Below are 6,542 nucleotides of genomic sequence, written 5' to 3' on the forward strand. Positions count from 1 at the left end.
ATGAGGAAAGGTTAATAAAATGCTCTAAATTCAACACAAAATAAACCCTAAAAATGGGGTTTATCACATACTTATTGCAAAATTAAACACAACGGAATGCAAAATGACTTAAACTACAAGTTGACTATTAGCATGGGCACATTCACACTTCCAATTTACACATTCTAAAGTAGAATTAGTTAAGCAACAATACAACCTCTTGAAGTCTAGTTGCTTCCTCTCTGTTATCTCCATCTTTGGCTTTTGTGTCTTTCTTTTTATTCTTAGCTGATAGTGTGTATTCCTTCCAAGAGATTGATTGAATTCCTGAAAGTTATTGAAAGTTGCTTGTACCTCAAGCACTTGAGAGATTGTTAGCATGCATGTATGTTTGTAAGCTCTTGAACTTAGATTGGTGTGTGAACACCAAACTTACTTTCTTGCCTTGTGCAGCAAATTGAGTTTATGCAGAAAACATCAAGTACTTTTATTTAAAAAAAGTAAACTATGAACTAGATAACAGACCAGAAACTAAAAAAACAAACAACTTTTGACTAACTTCTCTGATTGTTTGGAGCTGATAACTAGTTATGCTGAGGGTGCAATGTGTTCTTAATGAAATCCGTGGTGGAACACCAAACTTAGAATTACACATTCACCCTTAAATTTCTTTGGTGTGCAACACCAAACTTAGCTCCTTACAATGCAGAGAAATCTTCTTAACTCTCTTATTGACAAGCTATGAAAATAGAATTACCTTTGGTTGGGTTGCCTCCCAACAAGCGCTATTTTAACGTTACTAGCTTGATGATTAACTCTATCAGTCGAGTCTGTATTTTGTCTTAGGCATTTCCTTCATATCACTCAAATAGTGCTTGAGCCTTTGTCCATTTACAGTGAAGGTCTCCTGTGCTTTTTCTTGCATAATTTCTATATGTCCATAAGGAGAAACCTTGGTGATAAGAAAAGGGCCTGACCACCTTGATCTTAATTTCACAGGGAAAAGTTTCAATCTGGAGTTGTAGAGCAGCACTTTCTGTCCTTCCTCAAAGCTTCTTGGTGCCATCTTGAGGTCGTGTTTTTCCTTTGCCTTTTCCTTGTACATTTTGGCATTTTCATAGTCTTGGGATCTGAATTCTTCCAATTCTTGCAGTTGCAAGAGCCTCCTTTCACCAGCAGCTTGGCTATCAAAATTCAACAACTTGAGAGCCCAGAAAGCTTTATGTTCAAGCTCTAATGGCAGGTGACAAGCCTTACCATACACCAGTTGATATGGAGACATCCCAATTGGTGTCTTAAAGGCTGTCCTGTATGCCCAAAGAGCATCATCCAGCTTCTTCGTCCAGTCTTTTCTTGAAGCTCCCACTGTCTTTTCCAGAATTCTTTTTAGCTCTCTGTTGGATACCTCTTTCTGACCACTTGTTTGGGGGTGATAGGGTGTGGCAACCTTGTGCTTCACCCGATATCTCAAGAGGAGGGTCTCTAGTAGCTTGTTGCAAAAATGACTTCCTCCATCACTGATGAGTGCTCTAGGAACTCCAAACTGACTAAAGATATTCTTTCTCAGGAAATTCAAGACCACCTTGTTGTCATTTGTAGGGGTCGCAATGGACTCCACCCATTTGGATACATAGTCCACTGCCACTAGAATGTAGTTGTTTGAGTATGAAGTTGGGAATGGTCCCATGAAATCAATCCCCCATATGTGAAACAGCTCAAGTTCCAAGATGAATTGCTGTGGCATCTCATTTTTCTTGGGAAGATTTCCAGCCCGCTGACATTCATTACAGTTCTTCACTAGCTCTCGTGCATCTTTGAAGATGGTGGGCCAAAAGAACCCACACTACAAGACTTTTGATGTGGTTCTTTCTTCTCCAAAGTGCCCTCCATAGCAAGAACCATGACAGTTCCATAAAACTTCTCTTCCTTCCTCCTCTGAAATACATCTTCTGAGCAATCCATCCGAGCATTTTTTGAATAAGTATGGCTCATCCCAAATGAAATACTTTGCATCATTAATGAGTTTCCTCTTTTGATGCTTGTTGATCATTGAAGGTACTTCCCCAGTAGCCTTAAAATTAGCAATGTCTGCGAACCAGAGTGCCTTGTGAACCAGCATTAATTGCTCATAAGGGAAGAATTCATTGACACTTGATTTGTGGGTGTTACCTTCTTCATAGGGAATTCTGGAAAAATGATCTGCTACTTTATTTTCCACTCCTTTCTTGTCTTTAATCTCAATGTTGAATTCTTGCAATAGCAAAATCCACCTTATCAATCTTGGTTTTGACTCTTGTTTTGCAAGTAAATATTTTAGTGCTGCATGATTAGTGAAAACAATAACTTTAGATCCAATGAGATATGATCTAAACTTGTCAAATGAAAACACTATTGCCAGTAGTTCTTTCGTAGTAGTGGTATAATTCCTTTGAGTTTCATTCAAAACCTTGCTGGCGTAATATATAACATGCACTAAATTGCCTTTCCTCTGCCCCAGCACTGCCCCCAACAGCAAAGTCTGATGCATCACACATCAGTTTAAAAGGCGAATTCCAATCAGGTGGGGCAATAATAGGTGCTGAGGAAAGTTATCTTTTTAGTGTTTCGAATGCTATTGTGCATTTTTGATCAAACACAAAAGATGTATCAGAAACTAATAGGTTTCTCAAAGGCTTTGCAATTTTGGAAAAATCTCTGATAAACCTTCTGTAGAAACCAGCATGGCCTAAAAAACTTCTAATTGCCTTGACATTACTAGGTGGAGGTAATTTCTCAATTAATTCCACCTTAGCTTTGTCTACTTCTATGCCTTTTTTTGAAATTTTATGGCCAAGGACAATCCCCTCTGTCCCCATAAAGTGGCATTTCTCCCATTTTAGAACTAGGTTTGTCTCTTGGCACCTTTTTAAAACTAAGGTAAGATGATTTAGGCAATTGGGGAAGGAATCTCCAAAATCTGAGAAATCATCCATGAAGACTTCAATGAACTTTTCATTCATGTCTGAGAAAATAGACAACATGCATCTTTGGAAAGTTGCAGGGGCATTGCACAATCCAAAAGGCATGCGTCTGTAAGCAAAAACTCCATATGGACAGGTAAATGAGGTTTTCTCTTGATCTCTAGGGTCAACCACTATTTGATTGAATCCCAAGTATCCATCAAGAAAACAGTAATATGCATGTTTTGCCAATCTCTCCAGCATCTGATCCATGAAAGGGAGTGGAAAATGATCTTTTCTAGTTGCCTCATTGAGTTTCCTATAGTCAATGCACATCCTCCAGCCTATTACTGTTCTTGTGGGAATGAGTTCGTTCTTCTCATTTAGTACAACTGTGATCCCTCCTTTCTTTGGAACCACATGGACAGGGCTCACCCATGGGCTGTCTGAAATGGGATAGATTACTCCTGCCTGCCATAGCCTCATAACCTCTTTTTGGACCACTTCTTTCATGACAGGATTCATTCTTCTTTGGGCTTGAATGGAGGGTTTGGCATCATCTTCCAGCAAGATCTTATGCATGCATATGGATGAGCTTATCCCTTTTAAGTCAGCAAGGGTCCATCCAATGGCATCTCGCTGCTTTTGCAGCACCTTGATTAATTCTTCTTCCTGTTCTTGACTAAGGGCAGAATTGATGATCACTGGGTAACTTCCATCACTTCCCAAGTATGCATACTTGAGAGTAGGAGGCACTGCTTTTAGCTCCAGTTTGGGTGCTTCTTTCTCCTTTCCTCCAATGTGCTTGGAATAGACACTTCAGCTGAATTGACATCAGCAACCTCAACATTTAACATGGAATTACCCTCTGTCACTCCTTCAAATGCTTCTTCAAAGGTTTCTTGCACCACAGTTTCTACTGCATCTAGCCTCATACACTCTCCTAGTGACTCTGGTGGATAGCTCATGGCCTTGAATACATTGAATACCATTCTCTCATTATGTAGCCTAAGGGTAAGTTCACCCTTTTGGACATCAATGATGGATCCAACAGTAGCTAAAAATGACCTTCCCAAAATTATTGAAGCCTTAGCTTCTTCCTCCATATCCAATACCACAAAGTTAGCAGGGAAGATGAAGTTTTCTACTTTCACTAACAAATCTTCTACTATTCTATGAGGGAATTTGAATGACCGATCTGCCAATTAGAGGGCCATTCTTATTGGTTTGGCTTCCTCAATCTTCATTCTTTTCATCATAGTTAAGGACATCAAATTTATACAAGCTCCCAAGTCATATAAAGCTTTTTCAACTGTTATTTCCCCTATGATGTAGGGAATTTGAAAGCTTCCTGGGTCCTTCAATTTTTGAGGCAGCTTGTGTTAGATGATAGCACTACATTCCTCAGTTAATACAATAGTTTCATCATTCCTCCAGCTTCTTTTCTTGGTCATTAATTCCTTCAGAAACTTAGCATAGAGTGGCATTTACTCTAGTGCTTCAGCAAAGGGAATGTTAATTTGAAGTTTCTTGAAGATCTCCAAAAATTTGGAGAATTGGCTGTCCTTTACATTCTTCATTAGGCGCTGAGGGTAAGGAACCTTTGGGACATATGGCCTTGGAACTTCTTTCTCTTCTGATGGGTTGGGAGCAGGTGTTTATGCTTCTTCCTTGGCATTTGAACTGCCCTCTGCCTTCTCTTCTTGAGTCTCCCTTGAAGTATCTTTCAATTCCTTTCCGCTTCTGAGGGAAATAGCTTTGCATTCCTCTCTTGAAGTTGTCCTGGTGGCATTACCTGAACTGTGGCCAGGAGCTTGCTTGGACAAGTATCTAATTTGTGCTTCAAGTTTTTGAGTGGTAGCATCTTGATTTTGCAGATTGGATATTACTTCCTCCTTGAATTTCTTCATGTCTTCAAACTCCTTGCAAAGGTTTGCAAGCATAACTTCCATTTTGGCCATTCTATCATCATCATATGGTGATGGTTGGTTGAAACTGGGGTGTTGAGAATGGTTATTGTGGTTTTGGTATGGTGGTTGTGAGTAAGTGTTTTGTGTGGTCTGGTATGGTTTTTGGTTGGAGTGTTGGCGAGTGGAGTTGTTATACTGGTTTGGATTATGGGATCTGTGGTCTTGACCTTGGTTTTGTTGGTTCCTCCACCCAAAGTTTGGGTGGTTCCTCCAACCAGAGTTATAGGTTTTAGAATATGGATCATGAGCTTGCCTAGATGAATTTCCAAGGTAATTAGCTTCCTCCCAATTAACTCCTTCTTCTGTGTCCAACTCTCCTTGAGGTGATGATTGAGTTTGGATAGCTGCAGCCTGATTCTTCTCCATTTGCTTGGTCAATTCAGCCAGTTGCTTGGTGATCATCTTATTCTGGGCCAGGTTTGCATCCATATGGTTTAATTTCAGGAGTCCCCTATTGTTGCTTCTGTCTGAGGCATAAAAATACTCATTGTCAGCCATTGTCTCTATAACATCAATGGCTTCTTCAATGGTCTTCTTCTTGTTAAGGGAACCTCCAGATGAGTGGTCTACAGCTTTCTTTGATTCACAATTCAGCCCTTCATAAAAGATATGAAGTTGCACCCACTCATTAAACATATCAGGGGGTATTTCCTTGTCAAATCTTTGAATCTCTCCCAAGCGTCATAAATAGTCTCACCATCCTGCTGTCTGAATGTCTGCACTTCAGTTCTCAGCCTGTTTACTTTTTGTGGAGGGTAGAACCTTGTTAAGAATCTATTCACTACATCCTCCCAGGTTGTCAAGCTTTCCTTGGGAAATTCTATCCATTTTGATGCTTTGTCCCTCAAAGAAAATGGAAACAGTAGCAATCTATAGGCGTCAGGATGAACACCATTAGATTTAACTGTGTCACATATCCTTTGGAATTTAGTGAGGTGCTCATTCGGGTCCTCTTGAGCCCTTCCTCCAAAAGAACAGTTGTTTTGCACAAGAGTTATGAGCTGAGGCTTCATCTCGAAATTATTAGCATGGATAGTTGGCTTTTGAATGCTGCTACCACAGTTTCCTGGGTTTGGATTGATGTAGGAACCCAGAACTCTCTTTTCTTGTCCAGCAAGGTTGGCTGCACCTCTTCTGGCATAATTGTTCACCTCTCCTTCATGATGGTTTTCCATATCATCCTCCATGGTTATATCCAAGTCTTCCTCCTCTTCTTCTGCACCAACAACCCCCTTTCCTCTTGCTTCCCTCGTTAATCTCAGGAAGGTTCTTTTCGGTTCACAATCAAATAAGGTTGAGGTTTCCTTTCTCCTACCTGTCATACAAGGAACAAGTACAAGAAACAGAAAATGCAGAGTCACTAAAATAGAGTATAGTTAGCTTGGTTAGAGAAATTTATCAAATGGTTAGTGGGTTAGCATGCTGGAAAGTAAGTAAATAATGAAAAATAAAAAGAAACAACTGAAATTGCAGAAAAACAAAAATGAACAGCTGAAATTAAAATTTCAATTAATCAAAAGAAAAGAAAAGTTCTCAATCTAGTTATCCTCCAATTTAGTAATTGTCAATACAAAACCAATCCCCGGCAACGGCGCCATAAACTTGATTCACTCGAAAACTGTCTCTCAACAATTTTCTACCGGCAAGTGCACCG

The 6,542-nt window shown here is 39.8% G+C and overlaps 1 non-coding gene across 1 annotated transcript; it reads left to right on the plus strand.

Moving 5' to 3' along the window:
- Positions 1–5,518: 5,518 nt before the first annotated feature.
- On the plus strand, positions 5,519–5,625 carry LOC112725734 (small nucleolar RNA R71). The gene has a single exon (XR_003164821.1). It is a non-coding gene; the product is annotated as a small nucleolar RNA R71 (small nucleolar RNA).
- Positions 5,626–6,542: the final 917 nt, after the last annotated feature.

This window comes from Arachis hypogaea, chromosome 11 (genome assembly GCF_003086295.3).
Source record: "Arachis hypogaea cultivar Tifrunner chromosome 11, arahy.Tifrunner.gnm2.J5K5, whole genome shotgun sequence".
Lineage (NCBI taxonomy): Eukaryota > Viridiplantae > Streptophyta > Magnoliopsida > Fabales > Fabaceae > Arachis > Arachis hypogaea.